Source organism: Onychostoma macrolepis, chromosome 10, assembly GCF_012432095.1.
Source record: "Onychostoma macrolepis isolate SWU-2019 chromosome 10, ASM1243209v1, whole genome shotgun sequence".
NCBI classification, from domain to species: domain Eukaryota; kingdom Metazoa; phylum Chordata; class Actinopteri; order Cypriniformes; family Cyprinidae; genus Onychostoma; species Onychostoma macrolepis.
Window position 1 is genome coordinate 4634175 of NC_081164.1, and position 24974 is coordinate 4659148.

Genomic DNA, 24974 nt, shown 5'->3' on the forward strand with positions numbered 1-24974 from the left:
AGAAAAGTATGTGCAGCATTTATAGTAGAAGTTTCGACATCCCTATCATGCTGTAGCCTAAATAAGCTGACACAAATCTTGCTATGGCTGTTGTATACACACTGATGCACATACTGCTATATACAGTGAAAATTTGTAAGTAAATGTAATTAACACCAAAATAAATTCACAAGAGCAAGTATATTGTTTGCACATGTTTATTTACATTAAAGGCAAATAACTGAAATAATAAGAGCACAAGTATATATCTGGAACTTCTTTAAGTCTGTCTAAATATCATGAAGTAAATGCAATGTCTTCTGGTCCGTATCCTTTCCTTAGGAAGGTGTGCTAGACACTGATTAATGTAACATAAAAATACTATACATATTTATATATTTTGCTATTGTATTGTGGAGTGACACTTTCATAAACTTTTCTATACTAACCTGATTATATAATGGTAAATATTATAATATCATAGCACAACAACAGTGATCAGCAATAACGATAAGCCTAATGCTCACAATAAAAATAATGCGGTCATATAGATCATAACACAGTCTGGGAGGTAAGAAGTGGATTATCCTTCACCTGAAATGTTTGTCTTTTCATCCTGAAATGCGAGGCAAATGTTGGATCACAATAATTAGGAACCACAGTTTCCACAAATCCTTCACTCGATTGGGATGTTCTCTTTTATTCTGGACAGCAAGGGCAGTGACTGTAACATCGATTTCATCAGGCTCCGAAAACTTCTTCAAAAAGAACACAAAGAATGTCCTTCTCAGCTGCCATAGCTGCAACTCTTGTGTCACCAGAACAGTGTTCAACGCGCCACTGTTTCCGTTTAATAAACGTTTTGCACCGTTTTGTTGGGCTGAACGCAGCCCTGTTTGAATTTAATAAAAACATTTTTTTTTGCGTGGTAGCCTTCTTTTTTTCTTTTTTGTAACGTCCCAGAACAGCTTCACATTTAAATGATTTTGTCTTTAATCAGATGAGAATATGAACATTTTGTTAATTGGAGATTTTAAAAGCCTTTTCCTGTAATATAAAGGAATCCATGGACTGGATTCAACACGGACTCGCTACGAGATCCCGCAAAAGACAATGGGCAAAACACAAAGGAGAAAAGATGGCGTTATATCTGATAACCACAAAGAGGGCTCCAAAGTTTAACTTTCTCAGCTTGAACACTTTACAGTGGAGATTCTTCAGAAACATGTGCGTCTCCTCAGCAGTGTTGGGGAAAGTTACTTTTAAATGTAATGCATTACAATATTGCATTACTCCCTTAAAAAGTAAATAGTTACGTTACTTTTACGTTACTTTCGCGTTACTTATTTTCACGTTAAATATGAGCAGGGCTTGATTGTTTTTAATATAAGAAGTTCTATTTATAGCAAATGTAAAATCTCTTTCACACCAAAAAGTGTAATGAATAAACCTCAGGCTGAAGGAAAAGTAAATTCACGTCTGTACAGTAGAACGCAGGAGAAGAAGGTTCAACACTCTTCAGCAATAAAGAAAAAAACAATGAAGCACAATTGTTAGTTTATCTAAAGTTATTTTTTCTTATTAGCATGGTTGAACTGGATCATAAAAGGTCAGCAACAAAGACATCGGTTAATAAAATGGGATTAGATGCATTTGTGTTATTTAACTTATTTAATTATTGCAGGTGTGCGTCATATTCTGAGTTTGCATTTCACTGTTTTAATTCATTTTGATGAATACTAAATCAGTTTTTTTGCGAGTGGGATGAATTAATGCACATTCACATTTAGTCTAGAACTACAGTAACATCACGTTCACACAGCGCACACAACGCCTCTGTACTTCCGATTTCTCCCAATATGGCGACAGGAGAGCTGTCAGTCAATAAAAGGGAAAACAAAGTAACTGGAGTTACTTTTTTGAAAAAGTAACTCAGGTATTTTCTTGTAATGCGTTACTAGTTACTTGAAAAAAGTAATCTGATTACGTAACTCACGTTACTTGTAATGCGTTACCCCCAACACTGCTCCTCACATCGTGGAGTTTGTCATTGTTTTACAGTAATGAGCAGTTGTGCTGTTTGAAATCAAATGACCAGGACAAAACCTTAGTTTTTTAGAGAACAGTTTATTAATTCATTGGAACAGAAGCAATCATAGTTGTAATCATGTCTGTGATATGGTTGATTTGATTATTAATAATCATTTATTTAATAAAAGTCAAGCATGAAGGAACAGACTGAAACGTGCAGAACAGTGTTTAACATATTAAACAGAAAAGAGCTGTGATTGGCCGATAAACCCCGCCTCTCATTTCCATGCATGTTCTGCATCCTCAAATCGATCTAAACAAACAAATTATGGTGTTAACGAGGAGTCTAATTAAAAGATGTCAACAACTCGATTAGATGTATGTCAAGTCAAAATTAGCCTTGAAATTACTTGAAAACACTTTCTTATAGTGTTTTTAGTGAGAAATCAGCTTGGTAAAATTAAAGGTATAGTTCACCCAAAAATAAAAATTTTGTCATTATTTACTCACCCTCATGTCACATGGATTATTTTACCGATGTCTTTGCTACGTTTCTGGACCTTGATCATGTTAGGACACTTGCTGTCTATGGAGGGTCAGAGAGCTCACGGGATGCATCAAAAATATCTTAATTTGTGTTCTGCAGATAAACGGAGGTCTTACGGGTTTGGAACGACATGAGGGTGAGTAATTAATGACAGAATTTTAATTTTTGGGTGAACTATCCCTTTAAAGTACATGACACATAGCCATACAGTGTTTATTCAGCTTTGATGACGGATGATCTAGAAATAAGTTGACTACTGAAAAGAACAGCTGAATAGCAGTTAACCAATATGCATGGAATATGAAATGTCTTATAGTTATTATTTTGGAATAAATGTAAACATGCTTGTAAAGCACTAAATTGATGAGAAATATACTTCATTTGAATAAACAGTGCATTATTTAACTGTTTTCTCTTAGTGTAAGTAATTTATTTAACCTAAAAAAAGTCAACATAAACATAAAGTGACAAAAAGAATAGAATTTACTTACACACAAAAAACAAACAAACGGGAAGGACTTATTATTCAACTCATTATTTGTGTCCCTCTTGCCCAGCAGCCACACCAATCTCCTGCAGCAGTTTCTCTCTGTTGTTTGAGATGTTTTTTCCAGCAACCTCCATAAGATCAGTAATCTTCTCAGCACTGTAAGAACCTTGAAAGGTCTTATATTTTTCCCTCCAGGTCTCAATATTACCTGAAGATAGAGCAGAACACTTAAATGAAAACATAGTTGTTGTTTCAGTTTTATTTAACTAGACAATCTTAACTTGCCTCCACAGTTGACCGCATTAAACAGAGGGATGTGAATCACGGTTGGAGTGTTTTTGCCTTTGAACACATAGAAGTCCTTCGGTTTCTTTGCATCTTCAACAGGAATGTTGACTTCAGGGAAAGGGATGTTTTGTTTCCTGCACACATCAGCAGCTTCTCTCACTGTCTGCAATGGAAAAGCATATCAATATCATTTCAGTTGAAATTCAAGTTGTTATTCACTGAAATCATAAGGCCGAGATGAGTGAGAATGCTAGCAGATGCTCTCTCCAGGTATTATAGATAAATATTATTCAAATGAAGTCATATGCAAATTTGTTTGATTTGTTTTCTTGTTTTTGTTTTTTAAGGTTAGAGTGACTTCTGGTGGTCACAATGAATGTCATGCACTGTAAAAAATGACCCGTAATTTTAACGGTTAAAAACTGTGAAAATACTACAGTAAAAACCTGTTAAATGGTTAACGGTAAGTTCCCCTAATATATACATTGAAAACCTGTAATAGACATTTCAGACAATTTTACGGTGAAATACCATTTTTTGGAAGTGAAAAGGAATGTAAAATTTACAGGGAAATACCGTAAATTGACGTTCCCAGAATTCCCTGCATTGCATTTCAAATTTTGTTTGAATTTGATGTTTGTTTGTTTTAAATAACTGTTTCTTCTTAGTTTTCTCTCATCAGTTATGTTTATTAGGGTTGTATGTTACATCTAATGTTGTTAAATTAATGTTTATTGCATATTTCAGTTTAATGAGTCTCACCATGATGGTGTTTAGTGTGAATGACACTGTGCACCTTCTATATATGTTATTATTTAAAAGCTGCTTGTGATGGGCTTTGCTTCATCATGTGATTTTCTCATCACTTTCTGCATTTGGTGGTTATCAGTGTATTTCAAAGGTACAAAACAGATTTCAGTACTTCAATAGGTTGGTATATTAACATTATATCACTTAGTGAAATTACGGTATTTAACTGTAAATTTAAGTTAAAACCGTAAAACCTAAAATGCTGCTACCATATTTTTTATGGTAGAATTCCAGTAACCACAGCTGTCGGTTTTTTACCATAAATTTTACGGAATTTATTTTACAGTGCGAGGAAAAAAGCAGCATGATTATACCTGTTGTTTTCTACTGAAGAACTAAAATCATACGGGTTTGAAACTACATGAGGGGGAGTAAATGATCATTTATAGGTGATCTATTCCTTTAACTTTATTCTATTATGTGCTATGTGTGTGTATAATACCGTGAAAGGATCGCCATCACTGAAATCCAGGGAAATGATGAGATCAACCTTTCTTTCTTTTCTCAGCACTGAGATGTAGGGTGAGCAACAGTCCGGCATCTTCATAGTCTCTCGTCTCACTTTGCAGAAGCGCGCAAGGCACTCTTTTATCTGGAGGGATTACAGCATGAAATTAGTTTATTTTTCATATTGAATTGCAAATTTACAAACAGGACTGTTCTCACCTGTCATGTTGTGGAGAAAGTCATAATTCCTTCCCCAGATCCACTGAGCCATGCATTTACAAATGCTCATCCAAACATCTGTAATGCACAGTGGCTATTAAATGTAGTACATGACATTGTTTTTTTCATTCTGTAAATTGTTTTTCAGCAGACTAGCTGAAGAACTGTAGATGAAAAAGGTTTTCGATGTTTAATTAGTTTCTTCAGCTTTATGTTTTAAGAAAAGGTCATTTTGTGGCATCAATCTGTTTCGGAAGCTTTATGAAATCTCAGAGTAAAGCGCTTCTCAGTTCACACATAAATCTGGTTAGAAAATCCCCCAAAAAAGTACATTGTACAAATCACATAGATTGTACAGACAATTCAACCTACTGAAAGGCCAGAAACTGAACCAGCATCTCAAATCATTACACACAGCTTTAGTGTAATGCTGCATATACAGTTTTGCAGCATGTTTATCAGCGAGATTCAGTTTTTCTGTAGGAAAAATCAGCTGAGTTTTGCCTCCACCAAGCTCTGTAAAAGAGGGAAACATGTACATTATTGAGTTATTGTTATCTGACAACATATACTTCTAGTTTGTGTCTTGTCTTAAACAGATGTTTTTGCATGTGACAGTTTTGCAGTTTCATCCATTAGTTTGTTTTCATGTTTTACTGTTTAAATTTAGCTAAAAAGACAAGAGGCCTTTTAATTACAGGAATGAAATGCAGCCTCTTTATTTCAAATAGCATTTGAAATCAAACAAAAAGGTATTGTTCTCAAATCAAAATTGCATTTTGTCATTCAGCCATATGACAATGTCATTCTGTCTTTCACCTAACAAAAACCCACTGAAGAGATTGTCTCTCTTGATTGAATTGCCATTAAACTGTCCTCACTGTGTTAAATTCTGGATAATTATGGGGATTAATGTTAAATAACTTTTTTGATTATGTCTATTCAGAAACTCATCATTGAGCAATATTGACTGCAGTAACTGATATCTAGACTCTAAAGTGAACTAAGCTAGTCACCTCTTTATGAAACACACTCTTACCCTTCAGTGTTGTTCTGATGGATTGATCAAGATCAGAAGGATCTTTGCCATTTAAAACAGAGAGATTCATGTTCGCAAGATCCATGAGCACCTGGTAACACTTTTCTACAGGTGGGGCTTTTGGGTCTTTAAAGAAAACACACATTAAACAAACATGAACACAATGCAAAATGTCTTGAATGTAAGTGTTTCAACCCCCAAATTCATCATGTTCAGATATCATGATTTTTCCACAAGCAAACATACACATAACATTGTCCAAAAGTCATGTTTTGATTTGAAGCTAAAATGAATTTGATGACATTCTCATTTGGTAACACTTTACAATAAGATGCATGAGCAATACATTTGTTACAGTATTTATTAAGTTAGTGTACATTGTAAAAAAAATAAAAAAATAAATATTTAATTTACAGAAAACAACAGATTTTTTCAGGCTGTTTTATTTTAAATTGTAGTCAAAACTTAAAGTAAAATCATCTCTAAATTAACCACTCTGCTGTTATTTTAAGTTTTATGACATTAACAAATTACAGTAATTAACTTTTTTTTTAATACAGAAACATTACTGTATGTTTATACAGTACTTTTTCTGTTTTCTTAAATGACATACAAATGTATGTAAAATTACAAAAATAATCTGCAATTAAAGACCATTAGATGATAAAACGGTCAAATGACTGGCAGCAACAGCTGCCTAACAAAAAACATAAAATTAAAGTAAAATCTCATTTAAATAAGCTGACAGCACAGTTAATCTACAGGCATTTCCTAAATTATTACGATCATACACCTTCACTGTAAAAAAATAAATAAATAAATAAATGGCAGCAACAGAACATTAATCGCTAACAGATCTCCCTAGATCTCAACATCTTTACTCATTACAATCCAGTCTGCCTTTATTTCTTTCAAACAAAACATTTTATTGAGCATTAACAGAGGTTTAGATGTTGATACAAATTGTCTTTGCGGAGACAAGCATTTGCTTTAGTTGGGCTCTTGAGCCTTGACTTTTTAACATCAGTTTTCCTCTGGCTGCTGTAATTGTGAGTTTCTGAAGCACATTTGTTATAGAAAACGTTGCGAGAGAAAATCTGAACAGATGATGTTAGTTACTGAAATGAAAAGCTTTTTTGTGACTTTAGTAGCTTGTTCTGTGCTGCCAAGCATTTCAATGTTTATTTTTTTTATGTTTATTTTATTTAATTTTTTTACAGTATAAGTAAAAATACAACATTTTATTGTTATTTCATGCTAGCTTAGGTCCATTAAATAATATTAACAGATACAACCTGTCACTGATCGGCCAGGCCCTGGTCTCCACCAGTCACGACGATCCACATCACCCGAGTACTAATCACGCTCACCTGCACCTTATCACCACAGTCATCAACCCCAGCTTATAAGCCCTCACTTCAGCCACTCTGACTGTCCGATCTCGTAACCACGACGTGGACTCAAACCCCTTGAGAACGACTCTCTAAGTATATCCTTTGAAAAGCGATAGGACCCGTTACTCAAACGTTCTCCAACTTCATCCACTACTTTAGGGAAGTGTTTAGCAGCTCACCAGGAGACTTATCCGTGGGTGAAAAACTGTATCAACTTCGACAAGGTACGATGACCATTCACCAATATGCGCTCCAATTCCGAACCCTTGCAGCAGCCAGCGGCTGGAATGAGCCGTCTCTGATAACAGCTTTCCGACAAGGACTCAACCCTCACTTACGCCTTCATCTCAGTGCTTACGACGACACGTATGGCTTAGAAAAATTAATCCAACTGGCCATCCGGTGTTCCAACCGAATTCAATCCTGCTCCACTGACCTCACAGCCATTGCCACTCCTCCTCCACGTCGACCAGAGACCAGTGACCCTCCAGAACCAATGCAAACAGACTCAACTCGCCTTTCACTACAAGAAAGACAAAGACGGATCACCCAGGGGTTATGTTTGTACTGTGGTGCTAGTGGACATCGGATCCTGGAGTGCCCTCTTCGTCCTCCTCGGGCCCTGGTGAGTTCCGTACTTCCCCCCTTCAACAAACTAAACCCTCTCTCAACATGTGCTCCGCTTACTGCCGAATCCTGTGTAATTACAGTTACCGTCCCCCTCGACTCTGGCTCTGCGGGAAACTTCATCTCTGGAGACCTCATCCAGCAGCTCCGGCTCCCGACCTCGGTCACGGAGACCGCCTACGAGGTCCAATCAATAACTGGCAAACCCCTAACAAGACGTCACGTCCGCCGCAGTGTAGGACCCTTATGACTACAAATTGGGCAATTACATCAAGAGGAACTCCACTTACTGGTTCTGGAGGGTTCCACTGTGGACATCATCCTTGGCCGCCCATGGCTGGTGCAGCATGATCCCCATCTATCCTGGAGGACAGGAGAAGTCCTAAAGTGGGGCAAGAGCTGTTTCCCTCACTGTTTTCCTAAGTTACCACGACCTTCCCTCATGGATCCCGTACAACTTCCAGTTCATACGACCTCCATAGAGAGCCCGGTTGAGAAACTATCCATTGATATCCCATCCTGTTATGCCCACTTTAGTGACGTCTTCAAAAAAGCTGCCCAGCTACCACCGCATCAGGCGTGGGACTGCGCGATCGACCTCATACCGGGTGAGCCAGTACCGCATGGGAGAATTTATCCACTATCACCCCCCCGAACAGAAGGCCATGGAGGAGTACATTGAGGAGGCATTACACCAAGGTTACATAGTTCCATCTACTTCCCCTGCTGCTTCCAGTTTCTTCTTTGTGGCAAAGAAAGACGGTGGCCTAAGACCCTGCATCGATTACCAGAAGCTCAATGAAATTACGGTCAAGTTCCGATATCCTCTTCCCCTTGTCCCAACTGCTCTGGAACAACTTCGCGGTGCCACCATATTCACCAAGCTGGACCTCCGCAGCGCCTATAACCGCATTCGCATTCGTAAAGGGGATGAGTGGAAGGCCGCCTTTGTGACCAACACCGGTCACTACGAGTATCGGGTAATGCCATATGGGCTAGTCAATGCTCCTTCAGTCTTCCAAGGATTCATGCATGAGGTGCTCCGGGAGTTCCATCACCGCTTTGTAATCATTTACATAGACGACATCCTCATATACTCCCGGAGCCTGGCCGAACATCGCCAACACGTTGCGGAGGTCCTCCAACGTTTACGAGAATACCAACTATATCTCAAGACAGAGAAATGCACCTTCCACCAATCTACAGTCCATTTCCTCGGTTATATCATCAACAGTGGTGGCATCCGCATGGACAAGGGGAAGGTGGAAGCAATTACATCCTGGCCCCTTCCTGCAAGCATTAAGGAACTCCAAAGATTCTTAGGATTTTCCAATTTTTACCGACGATTCATATCAAATTACAGCACCATCACCAGCCCGCTCACCGACCTACTCAAAGGTAAATCTAAATCACTCTCCTGGAATCCTAGTGCCCTAGAACCTTTTAATAAACTCAAACATGCTTTCACCAGCGCACCACTCCTTGTGCACCCCAATCCCAAGTTAGCCTTTATAGTGGAGGTAGATTGTAGACTGTAGCCTACTACAGGAGTCAGAGCCGTTCTTTCTCAGCAGCAGGGGATGCCTCCCAAACTCCATCCATGCGCCTACTTCTCCCGGAAACTCAGCCCGGCGGAGAGAAATTACGACATCGGCAACCGTGAATTACTAGCCATCAAGCTCGCCTTGGAAGAATGGAGGCACTGGTTGGAGGGAGCTGTTCATCCTTTCCTAGTCTTAACAGATCACAAAAATCTGCAATATCTCCGCGAGGCTAAACGGCTAAATCCTAGACAAGCTAGATGGGCACTTTACTTCTGTAGCGGGGCTGACGAGACGTGAGACGTGCGGATCCATGTGCAAGTTTTTATTAGGCAGAGACGTGGTCGTACAGGCAGGGTCGAAACAATGGCAAACAGGTATGGCAGAGACAAGACAAAGAGTAATCCTAGGGCAAACAAAGGTTGACGATCGGCAACAGTATCCAGTGGGCAAGGCAGAGAGATAATCCAGGGAACACGGGCTAGAATCCAATGGGGTGCAATCAGAGTCCAAACGGCAAGGCAAGGGTTAATCCAGGGAAACACGGGCTAGAACAAACACGGGAAAACACAAACCAAACAGGCAGGGGAAAACTAGGAAAACAACAGGGGCTCTGTAGAGTAGCTACGGCTATGGGAGTGGTAAACGCATACAATACTCGGCAGAGAGGCAGAGAAAGTCCACGCTTAAGCGTGTGTGATCAGTATGTGCGTGGGATCAGGTGTGCGTGTGATTAGTGCAATAAGTGATTGGTGACAGCTGTGATCAGTGTTGGATGATGGGAAATGGAGTCCATGTGGTGTGTGGTGTGAAAGTCCATGTGGTGAGCGAGTGACCTCTGGTGGTGAATGGACGGAAGTGCAGACCAGATTCGTGACAACTTCACCCAGTTCCAATTCAAAATCTCCTATCGTCCTGGTTCCAAAAATGTCAAGGCGGATGCCCTGTCCCACATCCATAACCCTGAAGATAACAATGACGAACCGGAAAGGATTTTACCCACCGAGATCTTCTCCAGGCCCTTTGTTACACAACCTTTGATTTTAATAATGTTTTAGTAAATGTTGAAATGAAAATGATTTAATATTAATAAATGCTTCAGAAGTAGTTTCATCAGAAAATGGAACTTTATTGTAAAGTGTTACTATATATTTATAGCAAGTGATATGGAATTAATTATGGGTCACTAACAGTCTTTAAAACCAGATTACAGATTATCATTATTATAGCTCATCTTTTTCTTCTCACCTGTATAGACTTTCACATTTCATTTGTCAGCAGGAAGCATGAACAGATCAGTGGGCCCAAAAGATAAAACTTATCTATAAATAAATGCAGCAACGCACATACTTTACCTTTCCCCATTTCCTCAAGCATCCCCAAATGTACTAAATGTTTAAAGAAATCTGGGGAGAAAATCAGAGTTATGATTATTACATGATAATGAAATGACTGTCATTTTTAGGTAGAACTGAATCTTCAAATGCAGCTGCACCTTTTATTTTTTCCCAGAGGAATTTACGGATCTCGTCTCCATCTGCTAAAGCGCTGCCACACAGAGCTGCAGAAAATACAATTACATTTAAAAGTGTTTAAAATAAATGAATCAAAAACATAATTTTAAAACAAAATATGCAATATTTGTTATATAACAGTCTAATACATCAACTTGTCATCTGAACCCTTAAATTCCTCAGAAGAAATGCTTTATACTTTAAATCTCTCTGTAATGAATAGTTTTATGTTGCATGTAAAACTCAATTTGCTGTTAAAACGATCAATTATTTTTAGCATTTCTAACTGTAATGTTGCAAATATTAATAAACTCTCTTGTGACAGAGTTTTTTACCTTGCAGGTACAGCATGTCCATTTCATCCTGAGGTTTTTTCTTTGAGCCATCGTCAAACTGACTACCAAAGCTGGATGTTCCCACAAACGCTCCAGTGAGGGAATAACCTGCTTCATGTGGGCTGATCTCTAACCAGGAGTCTGCAGACAGAAAATACAACCAGCTGACATGAACACAAAAACTCACTTTAATTCTTTCAGACACACACCAACACAGACCTTTCTCGTCCTTGCACTGTTTGCATTGCTTGTCGATCACTGTGAAGATAGGAAACAGGTCTTTACTGTGCTGGTTACACTGCGCTGAGAGTTTGTGTTCGTCAATCTGAAAAGAAAAAAAAAATAAATAAATAAATAAATATATATATATATATATATATTTATAGCAAATGATGGTAAATAGTTATGATTAATTACAGACCTCTTTCACATATATTGTGACGGCCATCACTGCCCAGACATCAGTCAAGCTGAAGAAATCTTTCCCATAGTAATATTTCTTCAGTTTGGCAAATGCATCTCCCCAGCTGACTGCAGGGCCGCTGATTCTCTTGATGATTTTGTCTTTCACAGTCTCTAGTTTGGTGGACCAGTCTGGTTCTTGGTATAAGGAGGCCATGCACCTTCAGAGAAGAACATACTGCTCTCATTTTTGACATTCAACCCAATTCAATCTCTCTGTGTTTGTTGTTTCTCAAGGTTCGTACCAGGTGGATCCAGAGACTCCGCTCAGATAAAGGATGCAGTCCAGAAGACCCACTTTATTGAGCTGAACCAGGGATCCCAGCAAACCCACCATGGCTCTTTGTCCACCTCCAGAACCCAGTAATGCAATGTTTGGCACCTTACCATGAAGCACACACAGTTTGATTTGGGAATCATTTGATGTTCATCAGCGACACCAGCGACAGATAGGTAGATATTAGGGGTTTAACGGTACACAAACATGTAACAAACACGGCTCAGAATCAAAGTCATGGTTCGGTACATGGTTGGTACAGCAGAGGGGAAAAAACTGTAAAATTGCTTATTTTTTTATTAAACAGTGGTTTACTGAACAAAATATGGCTCTGTCTTTAAATTCAATTATAATTACATTTATAACATTATAATTATTATATTATAATTATAATTAAAGTTTCTTTAGGATGAAAGATCTACCTCAGCTTAGGGGTGGGCGATATGACCAAAATCTTACAGTATATCACGATATGACTAATTTTATATCACGATGATGATATATATCACGATATAGTATTTTGTTTTCTTTTAAAAAGATTTTTATGATATTAAAATATTTGATACCATAGAATTTTCATAATCCTTGTCACCGATGTCAATATTAAACATTGTATATACTGTATATCGTCATATCGCACAGCCCTCTCAGCTAATGCTGTAAACTATGTGGAGCCCAATTACTTGCCCATTACAATAATATTAAAGGTTGCAATTACAACAGAGGCAAAACAATTAAATTCAACTGCTATTTATTTTTAGATATAATAATAAACACTCAAATAAAATGCAAACATGTCAATTGTACAATAAGGCAGTTTTTACATTAATTTATAAATCTAAGTATAATATTAAATTTATACTCCAACAGCAGACCCTGATTGAAACGCACCCCTCAGCAGCAGAAAAAAATCCTCAAAGGTTTTCAGTCTTTCTCATAATATAAGTGACTGCTGTGAGGTCTATATATAGTGCCAGAGTCCAGCTGTCACTGTCATTATAATGCTTGTGTCACGAATCTGGTCTGCACTCCTGTTCATTTACCACTAGAGGACACCACACATCACATGGACTGCATTTCCCATCAGCCATCTCACCAATCACACGCACACAGCTGTCACCAATCACTCATTGCTCTAATCACATGCACACCTGATCACACAGCATCACTAATCACACACACTATTTCAACCCTGGCCATTCTCTCCCTCTTGGCCGAGTATTGTATGCATTATCGCTGCCCTACAGAGCCCCGTTAGTTTTCCTTGCTTGCCTTGCCTTTGTTGATTAATCGTGTTTTCCCCTGCCTGGACTATCGCTGACATTTTGGACTACCTCTCCTGTCTCGCCCCTTTGGATACTGTTCGCTGATCATCGACCCACGCTTGTCTCTGTTTACTCTTTGTCTCGCCCCTGTTATACCTGTTTGCCACTGTTTGACCCTGCCTGTTATGACCACGTCTCTGCCTAATAAAAGTCTGCAAATGGATCCGCACGCCTCTCGTCTCGTCAGCCCCGTAACAGAATACTCGGCCGCACAAGGATCTAGCGGCTTTTCATATGGACATTGGCCAGGTATGGACACTGCGAGACTGTTGTTAACCCTCGAGCAGGGCTTGCGATCACTCGAGGATTACGTACAGGAGTATTTAGATTTAGCCTATTTTTCTGATCTGCCGGACTGTGTACTGATAGACTTTTTTTGCGAGGGCATTAACCAGCCGCTCAAATCGCGACTAATTCGCGAGGGTCCCCGTTTGTCTTTAAGTGATTTTATAGACTATGCTCTGTTATGTGTTGGCTCTTCATTTACTGTGGGTGTTGCGGAGGAGGAAAATAACACCACGTTTGTGACTAAAATGGCAGCGACACCGGAGCCCGTTCACAAAATGGCAGCCACAACAACACTCCGTCATGACATTGCTGCCAGTAAAGAGCTAAGTCCAGTCCCAGTTGCTGTTAAAGAGCCCAGTCAAGTCACCGTTGATTTTCATGAATCCAGTCAAGCTACCGCTGATCATCATGAGTCAGGCCAATTCACAGCTTCTCTTCACCAGTCGAGACAAGTCACAGCTGATCTTCACAAGCTAAGTCAAGTCGCCATTGATCGTCATGAATCAAGCCAAGTCAGAGCTGATCTTCACAAGCTAAGTCAAGTCCCCATAGATCGTCACAAATCAAGTAAAGTCAAAGCTGATCTTCAAGAACCAAGTCAAGTCACGGTTGATGTCAGAGAGTCAAGCCAAGTCACAGTTGGTCGTCATCAACCGAGTCACGTCTCAGCTGATCTCCTAAAGTCAAGTCACGTCATGGCTGTCCGTCCAGAGTCACAGCAGCACGTCACAGCTGTCCGTCCAGAGTCACAGAAGCACGTCACAGCTGTCCGTCCAGAGTCACAGCGTCACGTCTCCGCTGCTCGTCCAGAGTCACAGCGTCACGTCTCCGCTGCTCGTCCAGAGTCACAGCACTTCACAGCCGATCTCCTAAAGTCAAGTCACGTCTCCGCTGCTCGTCCAGAGTCACAGCGTCACGTCTCCGCTGACCTTCCAGAGTCGGGTCACGTCCGGGCTGACACACTCAGATCACCAAGGTCAGTCTTTCATTATCCCAGTCTGATATCCAGTGTGAGGGATTCACCGCTGGTGTCTGCACGCACAGCTGTTATCCCCAAACCCACTCACTCTAGCCCTCCTGTTCCTGAACTGATTCCCCTGTCTGAAACGCTTCCCCTGATGGGGATCGCATTTTGGTGTGTTTGGGCTGCATACACCACCACAGAACTCCCAGAGGTGGTGGCGTCCACTATGGTGTCTCTAGAGGTGGTGGCTGACGCTACAGAACCTCCTGAGGTAGTGGCGCTCCCTGCCGTGTTCCCTGAAGTGATGGTGCCCGCTGCAGTTTCTCCAGAGGTGGCGGTACATGCTGCAGAACCTCCCGAAGCGGCGGTGCTCACTTCAGCTCCTCGTATGGTGGTGGCGCCCAGCAATGAACTCTCATTCTGTTGTGTTACGGTCGAAGAAACCATTACTGAACTCTCCCTGTGTCCTGTGTTTAACACTGTAGAACCTCCAGAGGTGGCGGCAACCGCCGCAGAACCTCCAGAGGTGTCAGCGGTATCAGTCAATGAACTCTCGTGCTGTCCTGTCACGGCTATGGAGGCCGTCAATGAACTCTCGTTCTGTCCTGTCACGGCTAGGGAGGCCGTCAATGAACTCTCGTTCTGTCCTGTCACGGCAAGGGAGGCCGTCAATGAACTCTCGTTCTGTCCTGTCACGGCTATGGAGGCCGTCAATGAACTCTCGTTCTGTCCTATCACGGCTATGGAGGCTGTCAATGAACTGTCGTTCTGTCCTGTCACGGCTATGAAGGCCGTCAATGAACTCTCGTTCTGTCCTGTCCCTGCTATGGAAACTAACCATGAACTTTCTGTGTTCCCTACCTCAGTCCTTGTGTCTGTGCATGTTCTGTCTCCTCCTTATGTCTCCATTCTCCCTAGGTCCCAGGCTCTGCTGTGGGTTCCTGATCCGTCGTGGTGGTCTTCTGCTCCACCATGGTGGTCTTCTGCTCCACCTGTTCGATCTGTGCCGCCGTGGTGGTCTGCTGTCTGGTTCTGGTGGGCTCCTGTCCCATCTGGTCCGCTCTGGTGGGCTCCTGTCCCGTCTGGTCCGCCCTGGTGGGCTCAAGTCCCGTCTGGTCCGTCGGCTCCGCCCTGGTGGGCCCCAGTCCCGCCTGCTCCGCCCTGGTGGGTTCCAGTCCCGTCCACTCTGCCCTGGCTTCCTGCTCTGCCAGCTCCACCTCGGCCCCAGATCACTCCACTTCCACAAGGACCTGGCCCTCCATCCCTCCCCCTGTTCCGCCTCCGCTCCACCTCCCTCCTGATTATAGACTGTGTGGAGCGTCTGGCGTCTGGGAGCCGCTCTTTGGGGGGGGGCTCTGTCACGAATCTGGTCTGCACTCCCGTTCATTTACCACTAGAGGACACCACACATCACATGGACTGCATTTCCCATCAGCCATCTCACCAATCACACGCACACAGCTGTCACCAATCACTCATTGCTCTAATCACATGCACACCTGATCACACAGCATCACTAATCACACACACTATTTCAACCCTGGACATTCTCTCCCTCGTGGCCATGTATTGTATGCATTATCGCTGCCCTATAGAGCCCCGTTAGTTTTCCTTGCCTTGCCTTGCCTAGCCTTGACTTTGTTGTTTAATCGTGTTTTCCCCTGCCTGGACTATCGCTGACGTTTTGGACTACCTCTCCTGTCTCGCCCCTTTGGATACTGTTTGCTGATCATCGACCCACGCTTGTCTCTGTTTACTCTTTGTCTCGCCCCTGTTATACCTGTTTGCCACTGTTTGACCCTGCCTGTTATGACCACGTCTCTGCCTAATAAAAGTCTGCAAATGGATCCGCACGCCTCTCGTCTCGTCAGCCCCGTAACAGCTTGGAAGAGCCAGGACATTTTTAAATATAACTCAGACTCTGAAACAAGAAATTCATATACACCTAGGATGGCTTGAGGGTGAGTAAATGGGGTAATTTTCATTTTTGGGTGAACTATCCCTTTAAGTAAAATATACTGCATACATTTAGTGAAATTCATGACAGGAGTTTATTTCCTGCTGTAACTAGTAGTAAAGAGTGAAGGATGATTGCGTTTACTCGAGCTTGTCTTTTGAGCTGAGGCCTCTATAGCCTATGGTGATCAGTCATGCCACATTAAAGAGCATCAAAGCGGCATTTATTGTTTGGATTTCCGGATAAAATGGACAGAACTTGACTTTGTTTCTTATCTAAATAGAGCCATATTGAGACGGAAGGTGCAGTAATGTCTAAAGTTTTATTCACGCATCAACTGAAACAGCACAGACAAAAAGATTGATTTTGGGATTTAAGAAAAAATATCAATTTGTTAAAATGAAGATATATAAAAATAGGAATGTTATTATGTGGCTATATTTGTTCGGTACACATGCATGCATATGGAACGAAAGAATTTCTGGTACGTTACACTGCTGTTAGTAATATATTAAGTATAAGATGTTTTACCTTACTGCAGGGTATATTATATTTCCGCAGGCTTTGAAAAACAGTTTCTCTCCTTTTGACTACAAACTCCTCCTCATTCATATGTAGAGAGTTTGCAATTCTGACCTCACCACTGCAGTGGAGACACAGACAGACATACTGATATTTCATATATTTTCTATTTTAGATTTGAATGCATTTAACAATGATGTTAATTATGAACAGATCACAGAACGATCCAGTTTGTAATAGATATTAATTGTTTATGCAGTAGTGTACTTACATACAATTGCAATTGAAATTATTCAACCCCCTAGAGCAGTGGTTCTCAATTCCAGTCCTGGGGGCCCCCTGCTCTGCACATTTTGCATGTCTCCCTTACTTAACACACCTGATTGAGATCATCAGCTCGTTAGTTCAGTTCATGGATCTCTCTCCTAACGAGCTGATGATCTCAATCAGGTGTGTCAAGTAAGGGAGACATGCACAATGTGCAGAGCAGGGGGCCCCCAGGACTGGAAGTGAGAACCACTGCCCTAGAGACTGTAATAATTTACTGATGTAAGCTTTTCTAAAGATCAAGAGTTGTTTAAAAATTGCATCTATAACAGTTTAGTGGCAAATTAAAAGTGAAAATGTCAATGTATAATGTAATGTTTTTGAGTTATAGGATTTTGTTGTAATACAGCAATGTCGTAGTTATTCAACCCCCATTCAAAATGTCTGTTTTTAAGTTACTTACTTGTAACTTAAAATTTAAAATTGGCCAAAAATGTTGACTTTCTGTGGTTGAATAATTTTGTACTTGAATGTTTAGAGCCAATTAGATTTTTTTTTAATTTTTCATCAACTTTACGTTCTCAGAATCACTCAAATGTGTGTTAATAAACTTTCTCTAATAGTTTACTGATGCTTTGGTTGAACTGATTTCATAAAATTTTGTTCTCGGCAGCAAAATATCTTGCAGGTCAAGGGAGTTGAATAATTTTTGATTGCAACTGTATACTGCTGGAATCTGAGGAGAATTTCAGACCTTTCCTGAAGTTTGGATGCACTCATCTGTAAAATAACAGAGTCAACATTCAAGTTAAACAGTCCTACCTGAAATGTCAATTATTGAACCATTTAAAAAAAAAAAAATTTTAATGTAAGTTACTAATAGTGGTAGTCTTTACTATTGTGTAAGTCATTGGTATTAGCCAAGTTTTATTTAGAATTAAAGCCCATTATTGAAAAATGCTAGATTCATTCATGTTTACATTATATTTAGTCATTTAGCAGACACTTTTATTCAAAGCGATTAAAAAATGAGGACAATAGAAGTAATCAAACCAACATTATTTATTCATTGTTGTCACTTAGAAATATAAAGACATCAAGACTTTTAATTGTCCATTGTAAAATCCTTAAAACATATACTCACTGTTCTTGATTAGTCTTGTAATATCGTGAGGTTCACCAATAATCACAGCAGCTGTTTCTCTCGGATCAGGCAGAAGATGTTCTTTTATATCTCATCATGAGGGGTGGAGATCATTAACATGGACTTTCTTTGTAACTGGAGGAGAGGGTGGAGTGAAAAAGCTTCATGGGAAACCATCGGTTGCTATTGTATTGTTTTCAGAAACTGTCTTGTTGTTAAGGGAAAGTGAAAGGGAAGTGGTGTGTGGCCAAGAAATACTCAGAATTTGTGCTCTGCATTTAACCCATCCAAGTGCACACACACATAGTGAACATGCACCTGGAGCAGTGGGCAGCCAATGCTGCGGTGCTATTGTATTGTTTTCAGCAACTGTCTTGTTGTTAAGGGAAAGTGAAAGGGAAGTGGTGTGTGGCCAAGAAATACTCAGAATTTGTGCTCTGCATTTAACCCATCCAAGTGCACACACACAGTAGTGAACATACACCTAGAGCAGTGGGCAGCCAATGCTGCAGCCCCCGGGGAGCAGTTGGGGGCTCGGTGTCTTGCTCAAGGGTCTCACCTCAGTCGTGGTATTGAGGGTGGAGAGAGTGCTAGTTATTCACTCCCCCCACATACAATCCCTGCCGGACCTGAGACTCAAACCCATGACCTTTGGGTTACAAGTCCGACTCTCTATCTCATTAGGCCACGACTGCCCATAAGTAAAAAGCACATTAAAACGGTTTCAACATTTGAAACTGTCACAAATCCGGTCTGTGAACTTCCATTCACCCTCCACCAGAGGTCACTCGCTCACCACATTGACTCTCACACCATCCTTCACACTGGACTGCATTTCCCATCATTCATTGCACTGATTGCACACACGGCTGATTGCACTAATCACATGCACACCTGATCCTACGCAAAACACTGATTACATGCCTTATATATAGCCATGGACTTTCTCTCCCTCACTGCCGAGTATTGTATGCAAATATCCCTCTCCTAGCGATAGCTACTCTACAGAGCCCTTGTTAGTAATCCTAGTCTTGCATTGCCTGTTTTCCTGTGTTCGTTTTCTAGCCTGTGTTTCCTGGATTAACCCTTTCCGTGCCATTCCGTGTCATTCCGTGTTTCTGTTCAATTCCTGTATTGTCCTGCGTTTTTCACTCCCCTAGTGTTAGCTGCTTTACTGAACGTTTGTTGTTTTCTAGTCTGTGTTCCCAGTATTTACCCCTGTCTCACTGTTCGGCCTCTGTTTATTCCCTTGCCTGGATTATAGCCCGTGTACCTGGATTGTCTCTCTGCCTTGCCCTTTTGGATACTCTTCGCCCATCGTCGACCTTCGCTTGCCCTAGGATTACTCTTTGTCTTGTCCCTGCCATACCTGTTTGCCATTGTTTCGACCCTGCCTGTAAATATGACCATGTCTTTAAATAAAAGCTTGTACTTGGATCCACACGTCTCACGTCTCGTCAGCCATGTTACAGAATACTCGGCCACACGAGGATCCAGCGGCTTTTCTAAGGAACCCTGGCCAGGTATGGATCCATTCAACCAGCTGCTCGACCTGAGACAGGGGAGTTCATCTATTGAGGAGTACGTCACTCAATTCTGTGAGATATCTTACAGGGTAACCTCACAGTTGATCTTAAAGAGCCAAGTCAGGTCACAGTTGATCTTAAAGAGCCAAGTCAGGTCACAGTTGACCTTAAAGAGCCAAGTCAGGTCACAGTTGACCTTAAAGAGCCAAGTCAGGTCACAGTTGACCTTAAAGAGCCAAGTCAGGTCACAGTTGACCTTAAAGAGCTAAGTCCAGTTATAGTTGATCTTCGTGAATCCAGTCAAGCTACCGTTGATCTTCACGAGTCAAGCCAAGTCACAGCTGATCTTCACGAGTCAAACCAAGTCACAGCTGATCTTCACGTCTCAGCTGATCATCCAGAGTCACTTCACGTCTCAGCTGATCGTCCAGAGTCACTTCACGTCTCAGCTGATCTCCTAAAGTCAAGTCACGTCTACGCTGATCTCCCAGAGTCACAGCAGCCCGTCACGGCGGTTCGTCCAGAGTCACAGCAGCCCGTCACGGCGGTTCGTCCAGAGTCACAGCAGCACTTCACGGCTGTTCATCCAGAGTCACAGCAGCACGTCTCCGCTGACCTTCCAGAGTCGGGTCACGTCTCCACTGACCTTCCAGAGTCACGTCACGTCCGGGCTGACACACCCAGATCATCAAGGTCAGTCTTCCATTATCCCAGTCTGGTATCCAGTGTGAGGGATTCACCGCTGGTGTCTGCACGCGCAGCTGGTATCCCCAAACCCACTCACTCTAACCCTCCTGTTCCTGAACTGATCCCCCTGTCTGAAGTGCTTCCCATGATGGGGATCGCATTTTGGTGTGTTTGGGCTGCATACACCACCACAGAACTCCCAGAGGTGATGGCTTCCACTATGATGTCGCTAGAGGTGGCGGCTGACACTGCAGAACCTCCTGAGGTAGTGGCGCTCGCTGCTGTGTTCCCCGAAGTGATGGTGCCCACTGCAGTTTCTCCAGAGGTGGCGGTACATGCTGCAGAACCTCCCAAAGCGGTGGTGCTCGCTTCAGCTCCTCGCATGGTGGTGGCGCCCAGCATTGTACTCTCAGCCTGCTGTGTTGCGGTCGAAGAGACCATTACTGAACTCTCCCTGTGTCCTGAGTTTACCACTGTAGAACCTCCAGAGGTGGCGGCAACCGCTGCAGAACCTCAGGAGGTGTCAGTGGTATACATCAATGAACTCTCGTCCCGTCCGGTCGTGGCTATGGAGGTCGTCTACGAATCCTTGTCCGGTCCTGTCACAGCCAGAAGAGCTGTCCCTGAACTCTCGTTCTGTCTGGTCACAGCTATGGAGGCCGTCTGTGAACTCTCTGCCTGTCCTGTCGCAGCCAAAAGGGCTGTTCCTGAACTCTCGTCATGTCCTGTCACGGCCACGGAGGCCGCTTTTGAACATTTGCCATGCTCTGAACCGGCCGAGGAGGCCATCTCTGAACTCTCGCCCCGTTCTGAGCCAGCCATGGTGGCTGATTGTGAACTTTCTGTCTTGTCTGTCACTGCCAAAGAAATCATTGATGAACAGTTTGTCTGTCCCCTTCCCATCAATGTTTTTAGTTATGGACTGCTTGCCCGCTCAGTTGCCACCAGGGAAGATATTCATAGACTTCACATGTTCCCCACCTCTGTCCTTGTGTCTGTGCATGTTCTTTCTCCTCCTTGTGTCTCAATTTTCCCTAGGTCCCAGTCTCTGTCGTGGGTTCCTGATCCGTCATGGTGGGCTCCTGCTCTGTCTGCGCCTCCGTGGAGGTCTTCTGCCCGGTCTGCTTCTCACTGGTGGGCTCCGTCTGCTCCACCGGGGAGCTCTTCTGCCCTGTCTGCTCCTCACTGTTGGGCTCCAGTTTCGTCTGCTCCGCCCTGGTGGTCTTCTGCTCTGTCTGCTCCTCCCTGGTGGGCTCCAGTCTCGTCAGCTCCGCTCTGGCTTCCTGCTCTGCCGGCTCTGCCTCGGTTCCCGGTCGCTCCGCTTCCACGTGGACCTGGCCCTCCGTCCCTCCCCCTGTTCCGCCTCCGCTCCACCACCCTCCTGGATAGTTTGGCTCTAGGAGCGCCTGGAAGCTCGCTCACCACATTGACTCTCACACCATCCTTCACACTGGACTGCATTTCCCATCATTCATTGCACTGATTGCACACACGGCTGATTGCACTAATCACACGCACACCTGATCCTACGCACACACTGATTACATGCCTTTATATATAGCCATGGACTTTCTCTCCCGCACTGCCGAGTATTGTATGCATGTATCCCTCTCCTAGTGATAGCTACTCTACAGAGACCTTGTTAGTAATCCTAGTCTTGCATTGCCTGTTTTCCTGTGTTCGTTTTCTAGCCCGTGTACCTGGATTGTCTCTCTGCCTTGCCCTTTTGGACACTGTTCGCCCATCGTCGACCTTCGCTTGCCCTAGGATTACTCTTTGTCTTGTCCCTGCCATACCTGTTTGCCATTGTTTCGACCCTGCCTGTAAATATGACCATGTCTTTAAATAAAAGCTTGCACTTGGATCCGCACGTTCACATCCAACCTGTGAACTCTCTGCCAAAGTGTTCAACCTTTGATACACTTGTATTTATTTGCTACAAATTAAAGTCCATGTGTGTTTGTTCAAAGCATGTTTATTCAGCAGTTGTTATGTTATTATTACTGGAGTTGTGAAGAGCCTCAGCCTCATTGCAGAAGAAAAGTCGTTATATAATCTCATTATAATACTGCATTACTGATGTTCTCACTCTCACTTACTGATTTTAAGGTATTGCTTTGTGAAATTATTTCTCTTATTATAGCTTGCCTTATGCAGTGTGTCTGATAAATGCAGTGAAGCTTTCCGACATATTAAGAGGAAGGTCAAATTGAATATTCACATTGAAAATTGGTTTGGAAAGTCCAGAGAGAGAGGAACAGAGAAAAAGACCAGATTTAATGTAATGTAGTCTAGAATTGAGAAAAAGACAAGACCCACAAATCCGTGGCCACAGAACAGAATATGAACGCAATGCTCTCATTAAGTGCTTTTAAACCTCAAGTAGAAAGTCATAAACACTTAATATGGCTTAATGTGTTAAGATAGTGCTATTAAAAGATCAAATTTGATATATAGTTTAATTTAACATGCTGCAAGGCAAGCAAATGGCCATGAACACAAACTTTCACTTTTCCTCCCATACAGCAAAACACTTAATGTTGCATAATAACGAACTAAGATGATAAAGACCAAATTCAGTATTTCTTATTGTTATGCAAACTATACAGACCATATGAACGCGCATTAAGAAATACATTAAGACTAAAAGGACCAACTCCGTGTAGGCAAGCAGACGAGCCCAGAATGCAATGCGTTAAGTTGCACATTAAACGTTTTTCTCCCGTAGAACATCATTATAAATAAAACAGTAATGTAGCTTAATGGGTAAACACAATGATACAAAAGGGCTGTAGACATTTTATTCAAAATGGGAAAATGCTTATTAATTATGTTTTAATAATGAAGAGGAGCATATTGAGTTTGGTCTTTATAATCTCAGTCCGTTATGCCACATTATGCCACGTTTTGCGGTATGGGAGAAAAACACTATATACATATACATTATATTAATAAACTGTATATTGAATTTGATCTTTTAATAGCACTATCTTAACACATTAAGCCATATTAAGTGTTTATGATTTTCTACGGGTGGTTTAAAAGCGTGCTGTTCTGCGGCCACGGATTTGTGGGTGTTGTCTTTTCTCTTACAGATGACTTGCAGGACCTTGTATGTTATGATATTAAATTAGTTTTAATCGTTTAACCACCACAGCGTCTCCATTGGCAACATGCACGGTTTGTGTGGATTGCAAGTGACGCCGCAAGCAGCGAAGAGTGCAAGTAGCGATTGCAAGTGACTTCGTAATTTAGTTTCTTTTTTCTTGTTTTCACCACCTGGCTACTTGTGTAAAATGTTGAGAGATTCAATTAAAAAAATACTTAATAAATAAAATAAAATAAAAAACAAAAAAGACTGCAAGTGACATCACTTGCGGAAGTGCAGGTGTCTGAGAGTGCAAGTCTGAAAATGCAAGTGCATGTCTGCAGCCAGAACCTATTTCCCCGGGCGCCGCAGCAATATGGCTGCCCACTGCTCCGGGTGTGTATTCATGGTGTGTGTGTGTGTGTTCACTACTGTGTGTGTGCACTTGGATGGGTTAAATGCAGAGCACAAATTCCGTGTATGGGTCACCATACTTGGCCATATGTCACTTCACTTTCACTAAATTAGTTTATGTCTGGCTGTGCAAATGATTTTACTCCAGACTGTTTTCTGAATGAGGGACAATTCAAGGCAGGTTTTGTTAAAAAGTTAAAACTCAAGCATGGATCACTTCCACAGAAGAGAGGGGTGGGGTGGCAGTGCTCATTAGCATGTAAAGAGATATGCACCGAAACGAGTCAGATATGATGCTTTATACGAAATAAGGACTTTATAATCCATTCAAAATTTTATAGGTGTCACAGTTGCCCACTGTGGCGGAAAGAAGAATGAGGAGACAAAGGATAAACTCAAAGTAAACAGTCTTTAATCTTCCAAAACGGGGTAACGAGGCAGGCAGAGATACACAAGAAGCACAACATCAACGTATAATACCGGACACTGGAAAGTGGAAAACACAGGGTTCAAGTAACAGAAACTAAACGAGGTAATTCATTAAACACAGGTGGAGACTAATCAACTGATAATGAAACAATGAGGACAGGAACAGGAACATAACCAAATATGGGCACACACGAGGGAAAACTAGATCAAAGGTACATGGGACACGAGGGAAACAAAACAAAACACACAAAACAGTCCTTGGGCGTGAGAATAGGAAGCCAGTAGCTAAAACTGGTGTTATATGCTCACTTTTCAGTTCTAGTCAATAGCCGAGCTGCTGAATTTTGGATAAGCTGAAGTCTA

General features: G+C 41.8%; 1 pseudogene; it reads right to left on the reverse strand.

Annotated features, from left to right (window-relative positions):
• Positions 1-2108: 2108 nt before the first annotated feature.
• LOC131548802 (cytosolic phospholipase A2 gamma-like) lies at positions 2109-18587 on the reverse strand (annotated as a pseudogene).
• Between the last annotated feature and the right edge of the window lie 6387 nt (positions 18588-24974).